This window comes from Balaenoptera acutorostrata, chromosome 11 (assembly GCF_949987535.1).
Source record: "Balaenoptera acutorostrata chromosome 11, mBalAcu1.1, whole genome shotgun sequence".
Taxonomy (NCBI): domain Eukaryota; kingdom Metazoa; phylum Chordata; class Mammalia; order Artiodactyla; family Balaenopteridae; genus Balaenoptera; species Balaenoptera acutorostrata.
In genome coordinates this window covers 106989534-107015448 of record NC_080074.1, presented here as the reverse complement: position 1 = coordinate 107015448, position 25915 = coordinate 106989534, and the positions used below count along the sequence as shown (strand labels likewise).

Sequence of the window (25915 nt, the reverse complement as noted above, 5' to 3'; positions counted from 1 at the left end):
TTCCTGGTCATTACGGGATGGCAAGTATTTAAAAATATCTCGTGAACATTCTTTGGCTAGTGGCTGGGTGTGCGCCCAAGTTCATGGCCTTAAACCTCGGAGGGGCACCAAGTAGCTGAGTAGCTGAGGCTGCCGTCTGCAAGATGTTTATCACGGGTGTTGCCCTTTATTAGACCAACACACTGAAGTTATTCCCTACCTCGAACTTACTCTCAGGCCACTCAGGGCTCTTCAAGATAATTAAGTCTCGTAATTCTTGGTACCTAAGTAGTGATACAGTTTGGGAATATTTTTTTTTTTTTTAAACATCTTTATTGAAGTATAATTGCCTTACAATAGTGTGTTAGCTTCTGCTTTTTAACAAAGTGAATCAGTTATACATATACAATATGTTCCCATTTCTCTTCCCTCTTGCATCTCCCTCCCTCCCACCCTCCCCATCCCACCCCTCTGGGTGGTCACAAAGCACCGGGGAATATTTTTATCTTTTTTTTACACAGACAGCTATCCCCTGAATGACCTGTGTTTCATGCTTCTCCTTTGCCTGAATTTTTTCACTCCATCTAAAATACTATTTTTTCTCTTCCGAACACTGTATCCCAAACTTCTCCAATTCTACTCAGTCCTCTAAATGTAAAGGCTGTTTCTGATTCACTTCTTTACCTTCTCCAGAGCACCCCAGCCCAGGTAGACCTTTGAAATCCTTTGGCTCCTTGCTGCTCAGGAGCTTGTTCCCAGGTCGCCACCTGGACCTGTGGCATCTGAATCTGCATTAAAAGGGCTCTCGGGTGATGGGTGTATGCAGAGGAGCACCTGCTCTCGGGCCTCCTGTTGTGTTTGTTTATCACCTTGTGTTAGAAGTTAACAGTCTCAGTATTTTGTCCTCCCTTTTGCAAATTTATCTTTTCTTTTTGATCTCTTGGCAGTACCTGATGCAGTCTTGGCACTGAACAGGCACTAATCAATACCTGTGGGTTGACTGGCAGTCACCCTTCATGTAAAAAATTTGTCAGCATGTAGGGAATTGTATGAGAGATGTGACATGCATGCACATAAAAATACACTGCTAAAAGAGCAAGAAAATTAAGAGGAGACACAATAAATTTGAATGCGCCGAGTGCGGCAACATTTGTGGAAGGGGCATAGGCATTGGAACCAGCCAACCCTCGGTCGATAAGTTCTCCCAGCTCCCTCACCTGCTGTGGGTATGCGGCCTTGATTATTCTCTCAAACCCTAATTTAATGGTCTGATCTCTAAAATGAGGGTGACAACATACTTACAGTGTTGTTCTAAAGATAAAATGAAATAATGTAGGTAAAGCATACACCAGTGTTTGGCACATAATGCTCAGCAAGTGGTAGCCAGATGGTACAAAATGAAGGCATTCATGGACTCAACAGTCGCTAGAAGTTTTAAAGCGCTTTAATTGGATTCTTGCTAGCCTTTGAGACATCCACAGTTTTATAAAATGGCTGAAATAGGGACAGCTTTCTAAGGGTCATGTTCCGTCTGCCCCCCTTGTGGTCTCATGGTTTCCAGGATGTGCCCTCAGCTCTGGGGGACAAGTCCCTATCTTCTGTATTCAGTGTCCCCAAGAACACCAGTCTCAGGGAGGGCCTGGCACCAAATGCTGCCTGGCTGAGGCGTGAGGCTGTGAGGGGAGCAGCTGCCTTGGAACACCGTGCCCCCCCTGCCCCCTCCGCCCCAGGGTTTATGCTGCTGCAAACAGATGCACAGAACTACTAAACGGTGGAAGCTGTCCTAAAGGACTGTCCTGGGAGCGCTCAGAAATGCAGTTAGAAAGTCAGCAAGGTTGTCGCCACACAGTGGATGCGTCCTCCCCCAAGCTCTTGCCCTTCCTTTGGGCCGGGAGGGGAAGGGGGGACTTGCCAGGTTAGGAAATGATTTCTTCTTCTAGGGCAGGCGGTGGGATGGGAGTGGGGTGGTACAGGCATCCGGAGGTCGGCTTTGGGAGCCGCTGTGATACGGTGCGTGTACTTAGTGTTGGAGCGGAGGCCCGGGTTGTGTTCTGCTGTCTGCTGGTGTGCCCCCCGCAAGGCGGGGTGTACATATGTGGGTGAGTTCACAGATGTCAAGCTCTTTGAAGATGAAAATTGTTAAGTTTATCAGCTGGACTGTCACTTCCTTTACTCTTTTTTTTTTTTTTTTTAAGTTTTATTTATTTATTTATTTTTGGCTGCATTGGGTCTTCACTGCTGCACGCGAGCTTTCTCTAGTTGCACCGAGCAGGGGCTACTCTTCATTGTGGTGCGCGGGCTTCATGGGCTTCTCACTGTGGTGGCTTCTGTTGTTGCGGGGCATGGGCTCTAGGCGCACGGGCTTCAGTAGTTGTGGCATGCGGGCTTCAGTAGTTGTGGCTCATGGGCTCTAGAGTTCAAGCTCAGTAGTTATGGCTCACAGGCTTCGTTGCTCCATGGCATGTGGGATCTTCCCAGCCCAGGGTTCGAACCTGTGTCCCCTGCATTCAGGGCAGGCGGATTCTTAACCACTGCACCACCAGAGAAGCCCCCTTTACTCTTTTTTTTAAGTCATCTTGTTTGGGTTTTTTTTCCCCCATTTTTTAAATTGAAGTACAGTTAATTAACAATGTTGTGTTAGTTTCAAGTGTACAGCAAAGTGATTCAGTTATACATGCACACATAATCTTTTTCAAATTCTTTTCCTCATTTTCTTTGCTCTTGGTTTAAAATAGAGTGTTTACCTTGTCTTATGCATTGGATCTATTCATATTTCACCTACTATGTTTGAACCTTGTTACAAGTCAAGTTAAAAAATGTTTAACTCTTGAGGGGATTGAGACTTCTTCCTATACTTACGATTTTACAATGACAAGTCAGTGGAAAACCGGAATTAGCAGAATTCACTCTTCAGTTCAGGTTGGCGATTCTGTAACAGCTACATGTATAAAATACTGTGAAGTCTCGTGAAAAAAGGACGTATCTTGGAGTTCAGAGTGAGGCAGGTGTCCGAGTGTTTTCCTCTTTCCTCTATACTCCCTGCTTGGTGAAGGGAGAAGGCTGGCCGTGTCAGGGGAGTCGCGGTCATGCCGGTGGGCGGCCTCGGTCTCTGCGGGGTGAGTGGCTGTCTTGGCTGGTTCAGGCTTGCCAACAGTGCTGTGGGCTGCGAGGTTACCATGCCTGACAGATGCAGGACAGATGTCCAGTCCAGCTGCGTGGCACAGAGCTGTGCTCCCATCCTAGATGGACGACAAATGACTTTTGTACAGTATTTCTCTTCTGAGTCCCGCTCCCACTTTCTCTGTGATTTAAAAAATGTCCTCCCTGCCACTTCTCCTCCAGGCTCCTCCGTTCACCTCTTTGCAGTCTGACGTGTGGAGGGCAGCATCAGGGCTCTCCGGCCCCCCGCTTCCCACTTGGTGTGAGTGTCCTGTGCTCTGGCAGAGCTGTTTGCCGGAGAGCAGAGGGAGGGGCCTTCCCTTGGGAAGAGGTCAGGAAGGACCAGAGACTAAAAAATAGGCAGCTTCTAAGAACCAGCTTACTGCTCCCTCAGCTCAGATGTGGTCCTCCTGTGATAACCGGGCTCAAAGTAGAGTGTTGCTTTTGGAACAAAGAGAAAGTAAATCAACCCTCATTAAAAGGAAGAAAGAGACAGATATCACCACAAAATACGGGTTTTTACTGTATGTTCCAGATAAGAGGGATGCTCCCAAATTGCCTGGTGGATTTAGATGTGTGTCCCCTGGTAATTCCCGGTGTGTGTGTGTGTGTGTCCACGTGTGTGACACTAGGATGGTTCCGTGTGTCAGGTGCTGAGATGCTCTGGGACTGTGGGTAGGTGTTCTCACAGAGGCTCTTCCCAAGAGGTCTTTGCCACGCACGTGGAGAAGGATGTGTCCCATTTACAAGGCAGCTCTCCTGACACTAAAGGGAAGAAACTCCCCTGGGTCCTGTTTGTCCAGTAAATACACAGCCTGGACCCTGGTTCACACAGGAGGCGTACCAGCTGCAGAGCTGAGGGTCAAAAAGCCAGCGGTGCCAGCTCTTCTAATAAGATAGACAAGCTGCCTTGTTCCCCTTTTTTCTGTTCTTTTAAAAAGTAGGGGTTCCCCCCACCAACCACAGAAAATGACGCCTTCCCTGGCCTTCGGGACTCTAGTGCAGATGTAGAAGGCGCTCCTGTGATTAGAGCCGGTGAGGGTCCCGGGGTGGCCAGAGGGCCTCCAAGGAAAAGACCTGGAGCCTGAGACGCCACTTGCCCTGGGTCCTTTACACCTGTTGTCACTTCTTCCTTCTCATGTTTAGTATCAACACCTTGTTTTTACCAGGGAGGATTTTCTGTCCTGACTTTCAGACTAGATTTTGAACAACTTCATAAGGGTATTGCAGTGTATCCCTCTGGACCTGTTTCTGCCTTTTCCCGTGACCTGAGAAAGTAGCTGTGTTCTCTCGAAAGCTGCCCCCGGCCCTGATCCTGCCCTGGCGTGGCTCGTGGCCAGACCTTCCACCGTCCTGAGCGACAGTGAAGTGCTCGTATGGTGATTGGCCTTTATCACTCACTTCATCCCTTTATCTTGGTCAGCCAGCTTAGTGTAGCCTCTTCTCTCTCTCACCCCTGCCTTCTCCGGTCTCTGTGGTCTTTGATGAGGTGGGCCGGGCTGGAACAGCATTCTTGGTTGGCTGGGGGTGCACATGGTGGGGTGGGGGCACGCTGGTGCTGCTGGCAGGCCTGTGTGGAGGGGCCGTTGCTCCCTCGGAGCCCCTCTGTCCCCTGAGCCTCGGGCTCCTCTTTATGCCTTGATGTCCGAGCCTCACGGAGTAGCTTGTCCGGTGGAAGGGAGCAGTTTCCCCTGCTAATCTTGCTGTTGTTTTGTTCAGGGAACCGTGGAGTGTAAATGAGGGCGGCCCCTCTTCCTGTAGCAGGTGACTGTCCCGCTCAGGGGCTCGCAGCAAGGTGTGCCTCGGGGGGGACCGGAGCCAGGGTGTCCTGAATATCGGTTTCGTCTCCCTCAGTGGCTGAGGGACAGGGAGCACAGGCCCCTGGATGGTTTTCAGACTTAGTCCCAGCTGAGCCGGGCAGGCAGCGTGGAGGCCTGCACCAGGGCGCCGCTCCGGAGAGGAGAGGGTGGAGATGGGGTCGCACCCTGGGAGGGAGAGCCGGGGAAGTCTGGCCTGAAGTTAACATCGGAGCGTGCATTGATTGTTTAAAAAAAAGTCCGACTGCTTGTGAGACATTTCCGTTTAATGGCTTCTGATAGTATGTTTGTTGTTTATATTAACGTTTAGGAGCTCAGAGGGTGCAGTGACACTGTCAGAAGTAAATCGTACGGTGATCTCAGTGACTGCTCCACCCCCAGCAGTGCGGCCGCCCCATCCTCCGATGGCTGTGTGAGGACCCAGCAGCCTGTGCCTCTCCCAGCAAGTGCGGTTGCACCCTATTTTCATTGAAAAATGCATCTTGCAGTGCCTCCCTCATGCCTTCTCACATGGCTGTACGTGAACTGGTGTAGTGCCTGCCTCTGGAAGCCTAGTCGCTTCGGCCTTTAACCTGAGTTGAGAGCTTGTCCTCCTTGCTGCCTGGCTGTGTCCAGCACTCTCGCCTGGTGGGTTCCCAGAAGAGCTGGCACAGACTGTGGCCCGGGCGAACCTTGCGTGGAATGTGGCCCTCGTGCCATCCGCAGAGCGGAGGCTGGGTCGGCCCCCTCCCTGCCTCGACTTCATTGTTTGGGACTTACTGTAATAATCTGCTTGAACAGGCGGAGAGACCACATTAGCTTGGCTGGCAGTCGTAAACAATGTTTGCTCTGTGAGTTTGCTCCCTCACCCCCACTCTCGGAGCCCTGTGTCCTCTGCCACCCCTCTCTCCTTGCATATTCTAACCTTGGCTAAACGGCTTCATTCATAATAAGATGGGCAGCATTTTCTGGGATGAAAATGGACTGAAAATAAGCAGTTCCCAAGAACCTCCAGCTGTGATGCACAAGTGAAAAGTGTGTAGTTTCTGGGTAGAGATTTTAACTAATGTCTGGATAACCAAAGTGTTTTCTTTTTATTCCATACTCCCTTCACTACTTTGGAACCCTATTTGAAAACACACACGCGCGTGTGCGCTCAGGTTAAAAAAAAAAAACTTTCCTAAAACTGACTATTTTCTTGGCAGGGGGTGCCCTGCAAAGATTCCATTCATTGCCTCACAGAACAAGGGCTTCTACTGTCAGTCTTTGCACAGGTGTAGGGTCCTGGATGGTCTGTTGCTAATACCTAGGGAATTTGGGGGTTTCTTTATTTTTTCCATAGACTAGTTTTTTCCCTCTTCTTCTCACTTTTCTTTTATAGTTTAACAGAAACAGGGTAAGAGAAAACCCTACCTCACACCTGCACTGCCTTTTGCAGTTTGACAATTGCAGTGGTTGGTTCCACAGACAAAACCTGCTCCACCTTCTCTGCGTTGGTTGGTGGCTGATGATGTCATGGCATAAAGCTCAAACTGACTGTTTTCTCTGTGGGACAAGCCCCCAAAGAGCAGACAGCAGAGCTCTTGCTCTTTTGTTGCTTCTAGTCCATGCTGTCACAGGGGATAGAGAAAGGTGGGAGCAGAGCTGTGGCTGCAGGTAGCTTTGATTTATTTCTAAAGCTCAGTCGCAGGTGCCTAGAACAGGAGGCCTTCTTACACCTGGAGAGAGCCTTTGTTTTTCATGAGAGCACATAGTACTTTTTGCACTGAAGGGATTTTGTTGTTGCTGCCTTAATCTTCTCTGTTAAGACAAAGATAGAGGCATTCTCTTTTTGTTTGTTTGTTTTTTGTTTTCTGTTTTTTGTTTTGGCTGTGTTGAATCGTTGCTGTGCGCGGGCTTTCTCTAAGTTGTGGTGCGTGGGCTTCTCATTGCGGTGGCCCCTCCTGTTGCGGAGCACGGGCTCTAGGCGTGTTGGCTTCATCAGTTGCAGCATGTGGGCTCAGTAGTTGCGGCACGTGGGCTTCAGTAGTTGTGGCACACAGGCTTCAGTAGTTGTGGCTCGTGGCCTCAGTAGTTGTGGCTCGCGGGCTCCAGAGCTCAGGCTCAGTAGTTATGGCGTCTGGGCTTAGTTGCTCCGCGGCATGTGGGATCTTCCCAGACCAGGGCTCGAACCCGTGTCCCCTGCATTGGCGGGCAGATTCCCAACCACTGTGCCACCAGGGAAGTCCCTAGAGGCATTTTCAAGGAAACTATTCTAGTGGCCCAAGAAAGGGTAGGAAGAGGAGTTAATTTCAGGAAAATAAATAATAATTGGAAAAATTTCACTTGGTTCCTCACAGAGCTTGGGAACTCTTGCTGTCAGCATGCTTTCATCGTAGAGGTAAACTTAGCTATAGGGTGACAACTCTAAGGTAGATTAAGGGAATGGTACAGCCTCAGAGTTTTGCCTCTGATTTAAAGAGCCCAAGGAGCAAAAGTTCCGTGTGAATTTACTCTTAGTGGGCCTGATGAGATTTACCTTCACCTTGGACCTTCCTGGGCCTGCTGTGGTGCAGTTGGGCCATTAGGGTTCCAGCAGAGCGGGCCTGGCCCGGCAGGGCTGCCTTGGTTGTTGCTGGGCTGGGCTCACCTCGTACTGCCTGGGAGAATTGCTGGAACTATGGGACACTTGCCATCTCCAGCTGCTCCGAGCGTCTGGGGGCCTCGTGGAGAGGCCAGGCTCCTTTAGGGGTCTCTGCAGCTGCCAGCACCAGTGTCCATCCCGTCAGGGGTCCGTTGCTGTCTCTGAGTGTCTGAAAGCCTGTCTCAGGTTCTCATATGATCATGGCCAAAGGACCCAAAAAGTTACTTCAGGACACATTTTTTTCAACCCACCTTTCTTTTCTCAGACTCATGGTCAGACATGAATTAGCACTGACCTTAATGACCATTTCCAAAAAGCTTGCCCGGAAAGGGCTCACCACTCTGGTAAGAGGGACAGGACTGGACAGGCGTCCCTGCCTACCCACAGAGTGGCCCTTGGTGGGGCCAGGCTATATTTACCCTCTGCGGGTCCCCAGGGCTTTGACTTGTCAGGTGAAAGGAAAGTCCAGCTGGCCTGGCGGCCACATCACTCATTAATCTGCCTTCACCCATGCGGACTGTGCTCCCTGCAAACGTACAATCACTGGGCCGTCTTCAGACAGCTGTGGTGTAACTTCACCTAGGAGGGACGGAACATCACAGCTGGTTTACATCTTCTAAACAAAACACCCTCAGAGGCTAAGCAAGGCACTCCCGCAAGCCCGGTGGAGCACGACTCACTTCTTTTGTCGGGCAGCTCTTCTCCTTCCATTACCGTGTTTTGAGGTTTCGTAGGGCTTTGCCGATGAGGTGGTGACGTGTATGTAGGGGAGAAAGCCCGTCTGAAGTGGGTGAACCTCTGATTTTTCAGCCACATGTGTGCCGTGTTCCCAGGTTGGCCTTCTGTCTCCCTTCTTCTCTGCCTTGTTAGCACATGAGGATCACGGTGGGGGGACCTCCCGCCGCTGCAGAGATTCTGATTTGATGGCTCTGGGGTAGGGCCTGAATATTACATTGGTAATATTTTTTTCAGGTTCCTTGGTGATTCTCATGAACAGATAGCTAATATCAGAGTACAGGAAAATGTCCCTGTCTTAGTTCACACACCCCAAAAGTGGCACACTTGAAGCACATGGTAGTTCTTTCCCATCATGAATGTTTATGTCCCATAAATAGGGAATTGCCTAAATTTTATGAACAATGACAGCTGTCACCCTGGTGTGGCATTTGAAGCTCTGCTCGTCTCTGCTTTCTCTCTAACTTCCATCTTTGCAGGGGAGCCCTTGAGCGCTGGGAAGAGCGCAGTTGTAGGGTCTTCTGGGGGCCTGTCCAAGCCCCAGGCGCTTTCCTCCAGAAAAACAGAATGCGGATGTGCTTGAGGCGCTCGAGACCTCGGCCTGCTGCCGCCGTCACCGCTGGTGGGAAAGCTTCGTCTCCACCCGTGCGGACGCCTGCTTTTCCGCTTGGTGACAGTGGCATTAGTGTTCCCGTTCACGTCTCTAACGGTGAACCCCTGGGTCTCCTCGGGCGGTGGCAGGCCAGAGAAGGATGCTGTGGGACAGCTCTGAGCCTCGTTTCCCCCACAGTCTCCGAGAGGAAGGCTCGCCACTGGTCTCCGAGAGCAGGGGCCGCCGTGGGCGGGGCCGTGCTGTGCCAGGGGCGGGTGGGGGGAGATGCGCCACCGCCCGCCCCCGTCCTCTGTCCCCTCTGTCCCGGGGCCTCTGCGCACAGCTGGGCGCCTTGGGCGTTTTCAGTGGGCCGCTGGGGGCCGACTGACCGTTGTTCTGCCAGGGTCTGGCATCGTGAGAGTTTGCTCGTTTGGGCTTGTTTTATGTTACTTACCCTGATAGGCAGCTCTCTGTGCACATTTGACACTGCCTGTCAGAGGCAGGGTTTACAGCTTTTCCTTTGACAAATTAGTCCATAGATCTAGAAAATGTTCTTCAGCTGCTTGAGTATTCTCTGCCTAATTTCTCCCCCTTCTCAGCCTAGTTTCCCTTTTTTATCCCTGCCGAGGCTGCCCTTGCTTCTGTATTTACACAGCCTTGGGTTCATGCGACCTTTACCTCTTTCCTCGTGATGAAGTTTTTTAAAAATTCTTTTTCTCCTAAGAATGTTGTGTTCTTTCATATATGTATATATATATATATTTTTTTAAATTTATTTTTGGCTGCGTTGGGTCTTTGTTGCTGCATGCTGGCTTTTCTCTAGTTGTGGCAAACGGGGGCTACTCTTCATTGCAGTGGGCAGGCTTCTCATTGCGGTGGCTTTTCTTGTTGTGGAGCACGGGCTCTAGGCGCACAGGCTTCAGTAGTTGTGACTCACAGGCTCTAGAATGCAGGCCCAGTAGTTGTGGCGCACGGGCTTAGTTGTTCCACGGCACGTGGGATCTTCCTGGACCAGGGCTCGAACCTGTGTCCCCAGCACTGGCAGGCAGATTCTTAACCGCTGCACCGCCAGGGAAGCCCTCTTTCATATATTCTATCACTGGACTTGATTATCTCATGGGACTAGTCCTTCCATGTTCCCTCTGATCTTTGAGTTTGGCTTTTCTTCAGTTGTGTTTTATGGATTTAATGGCCTTCATCAGGATCAGTTCTCTTCTTTATAGGTAGACTCACAAATGCTTGTCAACTATAAGAAGTCTTGTTTTTTTGAAGTTGTGTTCAACTGGCCCAGAAAGGTTATTAACATGGCAGCTGATTGATACTTTGAAAAAAGTCAGACCTTGGTCCTCAGAAGTGCTGTTTTGTATAAGAGGAAGGAGTGGTAGTGTCTGGAGGAGACAGTGGGGGTCAGTGGACACCAATCACATCAGCTCCTAATACACAGCCCCTGCTTGGGAACACCAAAGAGGATGTTCCTTAGGGGAGGGTTATCTGAAGCAAGGATGGAGACGAAGCTCTGGAGATGAGGTTGAGTGTGTAGGGGAGCTGGCTGCGTATGTAGCCATAGTTAGAGAAGGCACAGTGGTTGGATTTGAGGATTGAAGGGAGGAGAGAAGGAACAGGAAGTTCAGAGCATTATGGGGATAATAGTGTGATGACACAAGAAGCTCAGGGGTCTTACACATTTGGTGTTGACTATTGAAAATAACAATAAGGGGTTTGGTAAATTTGGGGTCAGCTCTCTTTGAGAAGAGTGGGCACTAGTCCTAGTGGTAATCTTGATCACTTATTACTCAGTACAATTGCTAAATCTTTTTCACTTCTATTCAAACCCAACCATAGCAAGCTGAATGATATTCAATATTAACAATCCCTTATTGATTAGAAACATATAGGACTTGAGATTTTTTTATATTACAAAAAATAAGGTAATTAATTTTAGATTATCTTTGGTTAATCATTAATTATGACATTTTATTCTCATTAAATAAATTATGCAGATCAACTTAACTAGAACAAGTCAGTCACCACAGTCCCAACATTATTGTTTTTATGTTTTTTATAACCTCTGATGAAATTATTATTACTCATTTCCTTTGTCTTGAAAATATAGTACATGTGTATACCTTTACTTAAAAGATAAAAGTGAAAATCTTTAAAGGATTTAGCAAATAAATTATTCACAGTTTGATTATTTCATTTTGCTAATAAAGGAAGAAAGAGTGCTCTGTGTTTGAAAAACAAAACTAAACCAAACCCAGACTGTGGCACTTTCTTGACCAGGCTTTTGTCCTTGGCCTCAGAGTTGGAAAGTCCAGGGACCTTCTCCAGTGATCTGGAGGCGTGTTCCTCCCCAGAAGTAGTACAGGACTGCTGGTTGTGATGACATGACTTGTAGGGCTACTTGGAGGAGTGTGAGTCCTTCAGTAAATACAGCACATACTCCTGTGTCTGCCTAACGGGGCTCAGATCTTTAGTGTGTGCAGCGGGGTCGATGGTTCCAGATGTCTCTCGAATGGGTGTCTAATGTTTCTGTGTTGTCTTGAGGGAGGTGCCTGTCGACAGGCAGTAGTGGATGGGACCGTTTGCTTTAGAGGAGGGCAGTTGTTCTAATTTAATATAAAAATAGGAGCCTAGTTTCCTGAGTCACTCTCTAGCCAGGAAGGCCTTTCATTTCTAAGTGTGGAAAGAAGTATTTGTCTGATTCCTTTGGAAATGATTGTCTGGTGCCACCTTTCAGAGTTGCAGAGACAGGCGGCCGGGTTTGTTTAGTTTTCGCTTGTTCTTCACAAGGTACACAGCGTTGAGTCAGAGCCCTTCCCCGGCTGACTTCACTGTCTGTGGTCCAGACAGTTCGCAGGGGCCTCGGATGGCAGGGATGCACGGCCATCCTCCTCTCCTGTGGCACCTCTGTGTGCACCCCTTCTTATACGTGGGTTCTGCTCCTCGCCAGGTGTATGGTTTGCTGGGTGGGGTCACAGGCTGGATTTCAGCCCCTGCACCCCTTCCCCTTAACCGGGAGCTAGCACTACTCCACATGGTGGCCAGGGGCAGAGCGTGGTATTCATTCAGAGTCATGGGCTCCAGTGCCTGTGTAGGTGTGTCTTTATCCTGTGTTACTTGTTACCCAAATGGGTCTTGCTGCAAGTGCTGAATGTCCTTGAGTTTTCTTCTAGAGCCAGGGGCACTGGTGGGGAGAGCAGTACACTTACCTTACAAGTGAGAAGTGGTCTCACCCTCTGCCCAAGTGCCATTTAGTCCTTTCAGACTCCGGTTATCAAAGCATCGTCTTAGACTGAGGAACTCAAACCTTTTGACACCCAAATCTTTTGCTCAAAATTGTATTTGGCCCCAGAGTTCAGCACAGTTATCCGCCAAGTTTAATGTTGGCAAGGGCAGCATTGTAAAGGGGCCCCACTCCGCCCCCAGGTCTGTCCCTCAGAAGTGTGTGGAGCTGCTAGTGTTCACAGCTGAGCCCCGCTGATCTTGGTGGTGTAACAAGTCAAGATACGGAGCGTCCAAGGCCCAGAACAACGTCCTTTCCCATTGGGTGCTCTGGTCTTCCTAGAATTTGTGTTCCTTTTTTTTTTTTTTTTTTTAAAGGCTGCGCCGTGAGGCATGCGGGATCTTAGTTCCCTGACCAGGGATCGAACCTGTGCCCCATGCATTGGAAGTGCAGACTATTAACCACTGGACCACCAGGGAAGTCCTTGTGTTCTGTTTTTGACACACTAGGGACCTTTGGGAAGAGGTGGGGACAATTTGGGCTTTAGAGTGAGGCATTCCTATGTTTAAATGTTGTCATTTTCAGCTTACTAGCTGGGCAAGTTAATTACCCTCTGATCTCAGTTTTCTCATCTACACAATGAAAATCATAAGAGTTCTTTATAGGATTGTGTGAGGAGCAAATGAAAAGATTGTGAAGTGCCAGCACAGTGGCTCGGCACATAGGAGAGTTCAATAAATGGTTATAGGTATTATAATCAGTAAGAGACGGCCAAAAAGTCTCTTAAACCTCCTCCTTCCAAAGCAGGGAGTAATGGTAAAGTCTTACGTTTAGCTTGAAATCTAGTGACTATAATCATTTACAAGAGGGAGAAGGGAATAGTGGCTTTTTTAAAATGGTTCGTTTTGTTCCTTCATATCTTGACCGCTTTAATGCTGGGAATAAGATATGGCATGGTCCTTGTCCCTGGGAACTCACAGATCTGGAGACGGTCATATAAACTGGCTCCTGGAGTATAATTGAACCTTACAGGCACTGTGATAGACGTCCCTGTGGGACATGGTACAGTAAGCAGTCTACCTCTGATAGCAGTCATCCTTTTTTTCCTTTCCTGCTTTGGACTGGGCTTGTCTTTTTACAATAAGTATGGGACTGAAGTAGATGTGGGAAAGCTAGACTTTGGCATTTTCCAGCTTAAAAAAATATCCTGAGAGGATTGATGGGTCCTTGGAAGGGCCTGTAGTAGAAGAGTTCCTCACTTAAAAGAAATGATGAAAGGAAGCAAAGGGAGGTAGTGGAGAGAATATAACCAGTTAACCGTGGTGCCATTGGTAGCTCGTTGTGTGACTCAGGACAGGTGGTGACACGACCGCCCGCCTTCCATGCTCATAGGCTTGTGTGAGAAGGAAGTAGGTAACCTGGGCGGAAATACCTTGTGAAGCATGCAGTGCTGCTGCAGTGTGGGGAGAGTCGGGGATGGGCTTCGTCCGCGCTGGAGGGAGGCCCAAGCCCCCTCGTGTCCTTCAGACCTGCTGTAAGTTACCTGCTCAGAGAAGCTTCCATGACCAACTTATCTGGGGTCCCCTCCTATTAGTCTAGGTCACCGTAACCTGTGCATTTCCTTCCTGGCACTCATATTTTGTAATTACAGTTGACCCTTGAACAACGCGGGGGTTGATCTGTGTATAATTTACAGTCGGCTCTCCGATCCTTGGTTCCTGTGTATCTGCGGGTTCTTACAGTTTTTTGGCCATGCTACGCGTGGCATGTGGGATCTTAGTTCCCCGACCAGGGATCCAACCCGCGCCCTCTACAGTGGAAGTGCAGTGTCTTAACACTGGACCTCCAGGGAAGCCCCAGTATCTGCAGGTTCGACCAGCCACAGACCGTGTAGCTCTGTAGTATTTACTATTCACAAACATTGTGTGTAAGTGGACCCACGCAGTTCAGACCTGCACTGTGCAAGGGTCAGCTGTATATGCTTGTTTATTGTCTGTATCCTCCAGCAGACAAGGGCAAGCACCGTGTTTTTATTCACCAATGTAAATTCAGTGCCAACCGTAGGACCTGACATATACCATATATTCAATAAACGATTTGCTGAATGGAGTAAAAGTTGGCAAAACACATTGGTCTTTGGAAAACAGTGACTTTGGGGATGCCCATGTATGCACTGATCCTCGTGTGGGTACTGGGGTGCAGAGGAGCGTCTGTACCCAAGACCGCTGTAGCAGCAGCACCAGAGTGTGGGTTCTGGATTCACAGCGGGGACTTCTGCCTCGTCTCTGCACCCGCCCCGCGGGTGCCTTTCCGCCCATTTGAGACTCCTAACTCACTTGCATTCAGGTGCACATTGACTGTGGTGAGTCTATCTCTTCAAAAGGGAAAACCCCCTCTGGACGATGGAACTTGGTTCCAAGGAGTCGGCAGCTTGCCAGACAGGGAGCATGTGTCCTGTTGGTGTCTAGAGACACACATCCAGGCTCTGGCCACACCCACCGGGCTCCCAGCTGTCTGCTGGGCCTTAGCCAAGCAGTGCTTCTTCCGGTCCTTCCTTGGTGTGAGGGGTGTAGTGTAGATTCCATTGGTGTGCACTGCTGGGTGGCCCTCAGGTTACTGTTCTCTCAGGGCATGGAAAAAATACCCTTTTTTTGTTTGTTTTTTGACTTTTTTTTTCTTTATTTAACGGTGGTATAATGAATGTTCTTAAAGTGCACAAATCCTAAGTATGCAACATACACACACACAGATGTATATATGTATAAACCTCTGTATGTATCCAGCAGGGTGTTCAGCTGGGAGTCGAGCCATATGAAATTGGGGGGCTAAGGGATTTATTACAGAAATTAGACCTTACCCACTGTGGGAGGTGTTGGGACAGTGAAAGTCCAGATGGGGGGGTTGGAGGTCACAGGGGAGTCACTCCCCAGTCTGCCTGAGGCATTGGTGTGGGTGGACAGGGCAGAGCTCCTGGAGAGCTGCTGTCCAGGGGGGGTCCATCGGGTGTCTGTTGGTCTGGGTAAGGGGCGAGAAGGGAGAGCTGGGTGGAGCGTGGGGGAGAGCGAGGACGGGCTGGAACCCCGCGCACTTCTCTGTCTCTGTCCATCGCCACGTCTGACTGCCGAGACCTTCGTAGAGGAGTGGCTGCTGCATCCAGTCCGTCTTCCAAACCTCACGAGAGTTCCGTTTTTGGCCAGTTCTAACTCAGAACTCTGGGGCTTCTGGGAAACGTAGTTCCCAGCTGAACCAAGCCAAGCCGGCACTGTCTGCCACACTGTGTGACCACCGTCCAGAACAGGATCCCAAAGGCGCCCGCCCTCTTGCCCCTTCTGAGACAGTAACAACACCCCCCCACCCCCAGCCATTATTCTGGACGGACTTCTTCTACTCCATAGATTTGTTTTTGTTTGTTTGTTTTTGTTTTTTTGTCCGCAGCCTGTGGGATTTAGTTCCCTGACCAGGGATTGAACCCGGGCCCTCGGCTCGGGAGAGTGCGGAGTGAGAGTGCGGAGTCCTAACCACTGGACCTCCAGGGAATTCCTTATTCCATAGATTTGAATTGTGTTTGTCCTTGGTCTTTACCGAGATGGAGCCCGGCACTGTGTTCTCTTTTGTGTCAATATGCCTTCTTTTGCTCACCATTGATCTATGCATTTCATCCACGTTGCTGCATGTTGCAGTAGTTCATTCCTTTTCACTGCTGCATAGTATTCCATGGCTGCTGCTTATTTCTCATTTTGTATTTTGGTTATTTGGGTTGTTTGATCTTGGAGTATTATGAACTATAATGCTCTATATAATACGTGTGTGTGTGTGTGTGTGTATAGAATGCTATAAACATTCTTGTACTTGTCTTTTGGTCGACATAGACATTGATTTCTTTCGGAAGTATCCTCAAGAGTAGCATTTCTGAGTTTTATGGTAGAGTTTGTTCAATTTTAGGAACTACTACTGAACAGTTTCCCAAAGTGGTTGTATAGCTTACACTCTGGTTGTTCAGCTTACGTTCTGAGTGTCTGGTTGTTCGTCATTCTAATGGGCAGGCGGTAGTTTCTCATTGCAGTTCTGATTGACATTTCATTGATGACTAATAATATTGGGCACCCGTTCAGGTGCTTTCTGGCAATTTGGATGTCTTTTTTTTGTGAAATGCCTGGTCAGATCTTTTGCTTAATTTTCATCGGGTGTCTCTTTCTTACTGTTTACTATGAGAGAGTACATATTCTGGATATGAGACTTTTTTGGTTACAGGTAGCCCTTTGGCTTTAAGGAGGTGTGTTCCTTCTGAAACTGGGAACAGATGGGGTTCAGGCATGTTTGAGGAGGGAAGCCTTTGGACAAAACGTGGTTATTTATTGCTCCTTTCTTGGGAATTAATGCGTTGTAGGTTTGGAAGTTAGCAACTCAACTTACTTATGGCTTTAAAAATAAAATATTGGACTCACAAGTATTTCTGCTGCTTTTTAAAAATACAGTTTATCTTGAACACTAGAAGTATATAGTCATAAACCAAAAATTCATTCTGTAGAGATCTGAACGTTTGTCGTGGCTCTGACACTCTGCTAAATGCTGAGGATAGAGACCTGAGAGAAACTTGCTTCCTCCAGGAGCACAGAGTCTAGTGGGAACAGAGGAAGAATCTGTGCCCAGAGAAGGGAGGAGTGAAGTTGTTGAGAGAAGGGCTCAGCGGGAACGTGGAACCGAAGCCCTGATGGGTGGTGAGTAGGTTCACAGCCATCATCGGCCTCGGTGCAGAGAAGATCGGAGGAGGTTGAATGTGTGTGCAGCGTGGGGAAGCGTGTCGTTGGCAGTGAAACAGGACGCACGGGGAAGAGTGAGGTGTGTCAGGGGCAGTGAGTGAGGGGGATGAAGGGGAAGCGGGTGCTCTGGCCGCCAAGGAATTTAGTCCATCAGCGAAGCGTGTCTCAAAATGTGTAAACAGGGGCTTCCCTGGTGGCGCAGTGGTTGAGAATCTGCCTGCCAATGCAGGGGACACGGGTTCGAGCCCTGGTCTGGGAAGATCCCACATGCCACGGAGCGACTGGGCCCGTGAGCCACAATTACTGAGCCTGCGCGTCTGGAGCTTGTGCTCCACAACAAGAGAGGCCACGACAGTGAGAGGCCCACGCACCGCGATGAAGAGTGGCCCCCGCTTGCCGCAACTAGAGAAAGCCCTCGCACAGAAACGAAGACCCAACACAGCCAAAAATAAATAAATAAATAAATAATTTTTAAAAAAAAAATGTGTAAACAGAGGTGTGGCATGATGAGATTTGATTAGAAAGATCACTTTGGAAGAAATACAGCATATGAATTAGAATTTCAAACTTGAGACGGGGTCTACAAACTCGTACACCGGTGTCCATAGCAGCATTACTGACAATAACCAAAATGTGGGCGTGAGCCAGGTGTCCGTTGGCGGATGAACACGCACATACAACGGACCATTCTCAGCCGTGAGAAGGGATGAAGTTCTGCTGCCTGTGACAACACCAGTAAACGCTGTGCTAAGCCAGACAAGCAGACACGAAAGGACACATATCACCCACTTCCACTTATACGAGGCGCCTAGAATAAGCACATTCACAGAGACGGAAAGTAAGATAGAGATTACCAGCGGGTACAGGGAAGCGGGACATGAGTGGTCATTATTTAACGGGTACCAAGTTTCTGTTGGGGTCATGAAAAGTTCTGACGATTATTATACTACATTGTGAATGTACTGAATTGCACACTTAAAAATGGTTAAAATGGTAAATTTTGTATATATATTACCACAAAAAGTAAAAAACCCCACCTTGAGACAGGATCTGCATTTAGGAGATCTAGGTAGAGTCCAGGTAGAGATAATAAAGTTCAAGGCAACGAGGTTGGGAAGGAGGGGATATGTGGAGAGAAATTTAGGAAGAACAGATGGCAGTTCATCCGGTCCCGTTCTGCATTCTCTACAGTACCACACACAGCACAGCCCCTGACATTCTGGGGGCGACGAGAAGGACATGCGGAGTAGGGCAGACGTGAAGGCCGGTGCCTGGAGCTCTGGCTTGGGTGGATGGCAGTTTTACAGGGGTTGCAAGTCAGGCGGATGGACCAGTTTGGAAGAGCAGATGAAGAGTTTTTCCTGAAACCACACGCGAAGGTGCCCCGGCATATTCTGCTGGAGATGCCCAGGAGAGAGTTACAGAGAAGGTGCAGAAGGAAACAGAAAGGAGGAGGTCCAGGGACGGAGGCTTGGGGGCCCTCAGTGGTCTTCAGTGCGGCAGAAGTCGGAGGAGCGTCCGGAAGAAACCGGCGAGGAGAGTTGCGCTGTGCAGCCCTTCACCCTTTGTCAGATTGGCTTTCTCGTTGCTCTTTGTAGAGTCGCCCTCCTCTCTTGGTGTCCCCTCTCCACGCCAGGCTGTCGGTAGGAGGGCCCAGACATCCTGAAGGTGCTAAAGGCGCGGTCGCCAGATGGGCTCAGGGAAGGGTGTGCGCTTCTGTATGGTTCCGTTGTGTGTTGGGAAGTTGTAGACCTTCAATCTGCTAACGTTTTCTAACTTTCTGATTCCACTATCCCTTCATGCTGCTTTTGCTTACATTCTGCATAAGAAGAAAAATTGACAGCTTTGGCCAACATCAATCTTGGGATGTTATAGGATGTAAAACCCTATAATCCCATGAGTTAACATCAGTTTAAGATGCCTATGCATTTATGTTTTAAAGGTCAGAGCATTTTTTCATAAATTTCATTTCTTTTGTTTGATCAGTGATTTGGAAAATTATTAGATTTGAGATTCATGACCTGTTCCTTTACACTGTGCTCTTGAAAGTGTAACAGCTGTCAGGACGAAGGGACAATGCCTGTTTGAAACGTTTCTGAGTTCTTGGCTCTAGTATTCACAGTCTGTCGCGGTGAGCAGAGATTTGTGCACTAGCACCACTGAGCCATTGTGGGCAGGGTGCCAGGGAAGGTAAACAGATTAAGGGGTTCTTCCTTGTGGTTTGGGAAGCACTGTTCTCAGCATTAGCGACTTTTTAAGAAAATTGTATACGTTTCCAGGTCCCCAAGCCAAGCCCATCTTTTCATGCGGACACAGGACGGCTGTGGCTTCCTTTATGTGGCTGCACTGAGTTCCCTTCATGCTGCTGAGTTGGCAGCAAGAGCAGTGGATGCTACCTTCGTGTTCATCAGCCCCTTAAACCTGACTATAACATAATCATCTTCAGATTTGGGAGTTATTAAAAATCCCCTGAGATTGATGGAAATGTTCTAAAACTCTATTGTGATGGTCGCATAACTTGGTAAATTTACTAAAAAATCATTGAACTGTACACTTAGAACAGATGAATCTTATGGTATGTAAGTTATACCTCAAAGTTGTTTAGAAAAACACTCCGTGCAGTCCTAAGCACTGTGCCACTTCTGCTGCCTGGGCGCTGCGCTGTTGGGGGCAACAGAAGGCCTGCTTAAAGTTCTTCTGCTTCTCAGCCAGGTCCTGCAGGTTCTCATGTCAGGAATGTGGCACAGCTTGGGCTCTCACCTGGCTCCTCTGCACTTGCTCTGCCCAGGGCGTCCAGCACCTGACCGGGCTGGAATATCCACCGGGAATAAGCCAAGCCCATCTGTTTCTGGTGTGAGGCTCTAAGGTGAGGAGCTCAGGTTCTCTGGGGCTTAGAGGCCATTTACCCAGCTTGTTATTTATTTGGAGCCCATGACTTTTCCCCCACTAGCTGTTTAGCCATTTTATTGCTCTGTTAACACATGATTACAGGGTGAGCAGGAATTTCGGTGAAACTAAAATCTTGCAGTATGGCCATTTCTCAATGGTTCCTTTTGAAGGTTCTGTGGGAGAGGTGGTTAAGTAATGATTCCCGTTGTCTGTATATTCTCTTACCTCTTTATCCTCTTCTGCTTTCTCCCCCAAATTATCCAGATGATTGAAAAGGAGGTAAACAGATTTTCCTGCCTTCACCCCAAATGCCACTCTATGCAGTTGGATTGTAGTATATGAAGCAGGTTTGGTTCACTGTCTAATTATCATTAACTTCCTCTTCAGGAGCCGTGTGCTTCATGACGGCAAAGATCTTGTCCACTTTCACTGTTGTATGTCAGTGCCTGTCACACACTAGGTTGTTAAAAAGCAAATTTGCTGTTAGCAGGGATTGAGGCTTTAACATGAACAAGTGGGCTAAATTGCCCTATAGGAGGTAGGCAGTCAGCACAAAGAGAGGCCATCCTTTTGAGGTCATTCCTAGTGTGACATTTATTGAATTCCTACTGTGCTCACACTGTGATTTGAGATACTCTGGGGCTTCTGGTCAGACGTCTTTTGAGATATAAGGCTGCTTAGTTTAAGGTCCTTTAACAAGGTCTTTATGTCTGATGTCCAGTGTCTGTATCAGGTAAGTATTTAAGTTGAACAGATGCATTCACTTTTCCCTGTCCCGAAGTGAGTGATATTTCTGAAAGTGATATACTCGGTCTGTACCCAAAAGCAGGAACCTGAGAGGGTGAAATGTACCCAGATCACTTGGTCGTGCTCAGCACTGAGTGGTCGTGATCATGGCTGAGGCACGGAGCTCGTCCAGTTCACGAGAGGGCAGAGGGTATTCCTCATGAGGGTGGCTTCCCAGAGGCAGACCTGCCTCACCCACAGTGGGGAGAGGGTCAGGCAGTAGGTAGTGCCTAATGATATCCCCTAGGGAGCACTTGAGTTCTCTCAGATGTTAGATTTCAGGCTGTGGAGCAAACCAAAGCGTTCGCCTTCTGTGCACCAGAGCCAGCAGGTCAAGTAGCAGTGACTTACGCCTGTGAAAACTTGGGCAAGGGCTTCAGAAAATCCAGTGGTGGGCAGGGAACAACGTGTCACCTGAAGCTCGCCGCTGCTGGACCAGAGAAGGATGCTGAAGGTGACCATAGGGTGCTGTAGGTGTTTTAGGACACGGGTGGATGTGGAGCAGGGCCTTTAGGCCCTTTGGGGGCTTTACTGCCTAATCTCATTGGCACTGAATTGAGTGAAGATTAATTAGTCTTCTGTAGAAAAACTTTGGTAGGTTGCTGGCTTTGGGCCCAGAGTAGTTGGAATTTTGGAGCCCAAAGGTCTCATGGCAGTTGGTCTGTGGGAGAAAAGAAACTCAAGTCTTGGCTATACGTCAGCAGCCCCTGGACAGGGTGGGGGTCCTCCCCAGGGCAGGGTTGGCGTAAGCAAGGAGAGGTTGTGGGCTGGGCCCTTTCAAGAGCCTGCCAGAGTGTAGCTCAGGAATTTGCAGTATTCCTTAAGCATAAGGAAATGAAGCTTGTTGTATTCCCTTTCTCTGAGTGTTTCATTTCTAACCAGATGGACTCTTTCCCTCGTGAAGGAGTTAGGGCTGTAGCTGCGGGAATGATGGTCGATGGTGTCAGAGCTCAATAGGAATCAGCAGAATGAGAGAGCTGGCCTTGAGAAGTGTTTGATCCAGAAAAAACTGTGTTTTGCTGGGGAAATTATACCTAAGTCCCATACCGCCTTAAGCTAATTGGGAAGGGAAAGTATGTTCTATAGAGCTGGTTTAAGATTAGCCTTCTCAGTTTATTTCTGCTTTGGAGAAAACAGCTGAGATTTTCTCCATGAAAATAGTTGAAAAAAAATCATGGTCTTGGAGCCATCTAGCCCCACTCTCTTCTGTGGCCTGGAGCCAAGGCAGATCTGGTCAGTTTGCTTGGTGTGTGGGGTGGAGGTGGAGGGGGTCGTCATCAACCCTGTTGGAGATTTGAGATCTTTTTCCTTCGTTAGCTGCCAGCCTCCTGAAACAGCTGCATCTTACCGCTCCTGTTTTACAGCCAGTCTTCCCAGAGGAAGCATACTTATACTTGCTTTATCTCCTCCTTCCTTCCCTGTTTCCATCTCCAAGAACCCTGTGGGCATCTGGTGAATCTTTTCCTTTGGACTGTCTAACCCTTGAGAGCTTAGATATCACTATACCAGTGACCCATGATCCTCTGGTATCTGGCAAAGGTAAATATTGTCCTGAAATGTGAATTGAAAACACAAGTCCTTTTCTTAATCAAGAACTGTCCAGAGATACCTTAGGGAACTCAGCTTTGGCCACTTCCTTGCCCTTCTCTCACCCCTTAAATCAATAATAAGTTAGTAACAAATGAATCTTCACACATATTTTTTCTCCTTTCTGTATTCTGTGACATTAGACTCTGTGGCCCACATGAGCCCTTTTTTGTTTGTTTTTTTGTTTTGGCTGAGTTGGGTCTTCATTGCTGCACACGGGCTTTCTCTAGTTGCGGCGAGCGGGGGCTACTCTTCATTTCGGTGGCTTCTCTTGTTGCGGAGCACAGGCTGTGGGTGCATGGGCTCGGTAGTTGTGGTTCGCGGGCTCTACAGCACAGGCTCAGTAGTTGTGGCACGTGGGTTCAGTAGTTGTGGCTCGCGGGTTCTAGAGTGCAGGCTCAGTTGTGGCACGTGGACTCAGTAGTTGTGGCTCATGGGCTCAGTAGTTGTGGCGCACGGGCTTAGTTGCTCCACGGCATGTGAGACCTTCCTGACCAGGGTTCGAACCTGTGTCCCCTGCAGTGGCAGGCGGATTCCCAACCGCTCCGCCACCAGGGAAGCCCCCCACCTGAGCCTTTCATTTCTCTTTCTCCTTCCCACTGTCACGTGTACTGAGTGCAAGAACAGAAGTGAATGACCCTTCCTGCTAACTAGCGCCCCCTGAGCTGATGAGCAGGCAGACGTGGGCTTCATTCCAGAGCAGTGGCAAGTTTGGAAAGGGAGAAGGGATGTGCCCAGGTGAGAAGGTGCACAGAGGGGCTGGGGTGGTGGGCAGGGAGGAAGGCCGTGCCGGGCGAGGGGAGCACCGTGACCACACTTGAGGCGCGTCCTGGAGGCTGCGAGGATGACTGAGGACAGTGGACTGTGTGGGGAGGGATGGGAGCAAGGCTGCTGCTAGACCTCTGGGGCCTTTTGAACCTTGCTGAGGCTTTGGATTATTCCCTAAAAACACTGGAAGGCTGTAGTGGATCACATTTGAGGCAAGGGATCACATTTGCTCTTTAAGAAAACACTCAGGCACTCATGTGGGGGATGGATTGGAGGGGCCTTAAGATGAAAAGGCTGTTGTAATGGTCCAACTAGAGGTCACAAGTGCTCCCACCAAGATACTGGTAGGGAGATGCTTTATAAAGCAGAGGTTCCAGAGAGTTAGAATCAAGAGGTCTTTGCTATTGGTTGATCGGATTGCGAGATTAACACCGAGAAGGGTCTGAAATGACCCCCGGTTTCCATTGGTGGGTGGATAGTGGCAGCATTTGACTACATGAGGGGGTGAGAGCTGGGGAAGAGAATGGAAGTGTCCTGTGGTGCACTCCTCAGTTTGAGGTACCCGTGGGATGTCTGGATGAAGATGTTCAGTAGCGTTTGGATCTCAGAAGCAAGGTCAGCAAAGTTAGAAGTGTAGGGGTCGTCCAGTTTATGAAGAGAGGGGCAGCTGAAACAATTGTAGCCATTTGAGGGAGCTGAGAAGCCTGAGGATAGTAGTGGTTGAGAAGCAGAAGACAGAGCCAAGGAGAGGAGGGTTTCCAGGAAGAGCAAATGAGCGGGAACAAGTGAGATAGCGGTTGAAGTGTCTGAGCCTTTCACAGCGCCCTCAGTGGAGTGATGAGGACAGAAGCCAGATTCAGAGGGAGGGGAAAGGTGACGGGGCGTAGTTAGGAGGTCATGCGGTGGGGACAGCAAGGGTAGACGGCGCCCTCAGGAAGCGGGAGGGAGGGCCCGGCAGCTGGAAAGGCACACGGGTGTGTGGGAAGATGGGAGAGGCCCCAGCATGCAGGCTGGGAGGGAGGAAGAAGTTTAAAGTGTATGACAGGTGGGTGGTGGTGATAGTTGCACAGGACGCGAAAGTACTTAATGCCACTGAACTGTGCACTTAAAAATGGCCAAGAAGGGGGAAAATGTTCTACAGTAGATGGCGCGGGTTTCAGAGGAGAACAAAGGGCCTCTGAGTGGCGGGACCCTCCTCCGGGGAGGGGAGGGGTGAGGACAGTGAGTGGGGGCTGGAGAGGGGAAGGTGCGGCCCCGTGCTCCTGCGAGGTGCTCCTGCGAGGCGCGGGCATTAAGAGTGGACGGGGTGGGGCTGGCTCGCGGGCCCGAATCCCTGGGTGGTGCCGACCCCCCTCCCAGTGGCCACGTCAGTCTGCGCTGCTGACTTGTTTCCTCCTGCCGTTCAGGGGAGTTCCATCCCTGTCCCACCTCTGAAGCCGGTGTTTCAGGGGTCCAGCTGTCTGTCTCTGTTTGCCCGCCTTCTCCACTTAATCTCTGGGCAGCCTTGTCAGAAGCTGCTGGGCGGCGCGGCTCCCCTTGTCTTCAGCCCTGAGTGAGGAAACGCTGCCTTTGCAGACACCCTGGCTTATGACAGCAGCATGGATTTCTGAGACAGATTTTACACACACACACACACACACCCACACCCACACCCACACACACACACCCACACCCACACACACACACACACACACACACACACACACCCCGGATATAGAAAGATTATGGGTCCTTCCCTTAGCTTCTGGGGGAGGTGGGCTGGGAGCTGCCCTGTAACACTTCATGACACTGATAAACTCTTCTTCTCTGCAACCAGATTCTTTTCTTGGGAGCTGTTACTCTGAAACCATTTGGCTGTGAAAACAAAGCTACCTCCAGGGCTTGGCTCCTGTCCGGCTCTCCTCTCCTGCTGCGTGGGTGCAGGGGTCTGCCGGAGGGGTCTACAGAGGGAGGGTCCAGAGCAGGTGTGGCTGTGGAAAAGGCTCGGGTCCCCTTGTAGGATTCCCGGATCTGCATGTTCCTGCTCCCAACCTGGTGGCTCTCAGCCCATTTTCACTTGGTGACTTCCATCTCACGTCCCAACAGAATTCTGCTTGAACCCCCGATGTCACGCATCTGTTCATGGATTCAAGAGGTAGTCGTTGGGCTTCCCTGGTGGCGCAGTGGTTGAGAATCCGCCTGCCAATGCAGGGGACACGGGTTCGAGCCCTGGTCTGGGAAGATCCCACATGCCGCGGAGCAGCTAAGCCCAGACGCCATAACTACTGAGCCTGAGCTCTGGAGCCCGCGAGCCACAATTACTGAGCCCACGTGCCGTAACTACTGAAGCCTGCGTGCCTAGAGCCCGTGCTCCAAAACAAGAGAAGCCACTGCAATGAGAAGCCCGCATACCACAACGAAGAGTATCCCCTGCTCGCCACAGTTAGAGAAAGCCCACATACAGCAATGAAGACCCAACACAGCCAAAAATAAATAAATAAAATAAATTAAAACAACAACAACAAAAAAGAGGCCGTTGTTGTGCGCTGCTCTGAGTCAGGACGTATTCTCGGTGCGACGATACAGCAGGGAGCAAAGTGGCAAAAATCCTTGTCCTCGTAGAGCTCACACTCTAGAGAGGAAGACAGTAAATGGCATTTATAGTACATCAGACTGTGGTGAGTGCCTCGGGGAAAACAGGGCAAGAGGCTAAGCTGGATGGGGGGTCAGTTTTAAATGGTGTGGTCAGGGAAGGCCACACTGAGGAGGTGACACTCGAATAACAGCCAAGGGTGGTGAGGGTGCATCACACACCTGTCAGCCCCTTCAGAGGACGGGCACCTGGGGAGGCAGGGACAGGTTTTCTCTCTGTTCACTGTGTTATTTCTAGAGCCTAGAAAAGTGCTCGGCACACAACTACTGAGCCTGCACGCTAGATCCCACGGGCCACAACTACTGAGCCTGCACGTTAGAGCCCATGAGCCACAACTACTGAGGCTGCGCTCTAGAGCCTGCGAGCCACCACTACTGAGCCTG

At 49.5% G+C, this 25915-nt stretch overlaps 1 protein-coding gene across 18 annotated transcripts in view; it reads left to right on the top strand.

Moving 5' to 3' along the window:
* Positions 1–25915, top strand: part of MICAL3 (microtubule associated monooxygenase, calponin and LIM domain containing 3) — a 177129-nt gene that overhangs the window by 39783 nt on the left and 111431 nt on the right. Inside the window, exon 4 of one of the 18 annotated variants that reach the window (XM_057556878.1) lies at positions 5266–5401. The exons of the other annotated variants lie outside the window; for them this stretch is intronic. The gene's annotated coding sequence lies outside the window, so the exon portion shown is untranslated. The remainder of the gene's footprint in view (positions 1–5265; positions 5402–25915) is intronic. 18 annotated transcript variants of the gene reach the window in all.